Genomic DNA, 404 nt, shown 5'->3' on the forward strand with positions numbered 1-404 from the left:
CACATGCATGAGATTTACACGCCATCTAAAAGTTTCTCAAGTATGCTCCAAATCTTTTATTACAATCCTCCTTACTTCAGGTTGTGCACATTTCACCTGATATGCTCTTTCTTTTCCCTTATTCCCTAATTTAATTCGTGTTTCATGAGCAGGGTTTGAGTTTGTGATCTATATGGCTGCTACAGGTATTCCATGAGTGCTCTCTGTGCGATGGCGGAAACGTCTTACCCTATACATGAGTTGGTTGAGAAGATAAGGGAGAATCGGGATACAACTTGAGGAGAAAGAAAAGCAAGAGATAGACTTGGTTACAACCGATCATATCCTAGTTAAACTACCTCCTGAACTATCTCTAAAGATCCTCCTCTGTCACGTATGCGCCATGTATGTTTAACACACACCCC

Source organism: Triticum dicoccoides, chromosome 2A, assembly GCF_002162155.2.
Source record: "Triticum dicoccoides isolate Atlit2015 ecotype Zavitan chromosome 2A, WEW_v2.0, whole genome shotgun sequence".
NCBI classification, from domain to species: Eukaryota; Viridiplantae; Streptophyta; class Magnoliopsida; order Poales; family Poaceae; genus Triticum; species Triticum dicoccoides.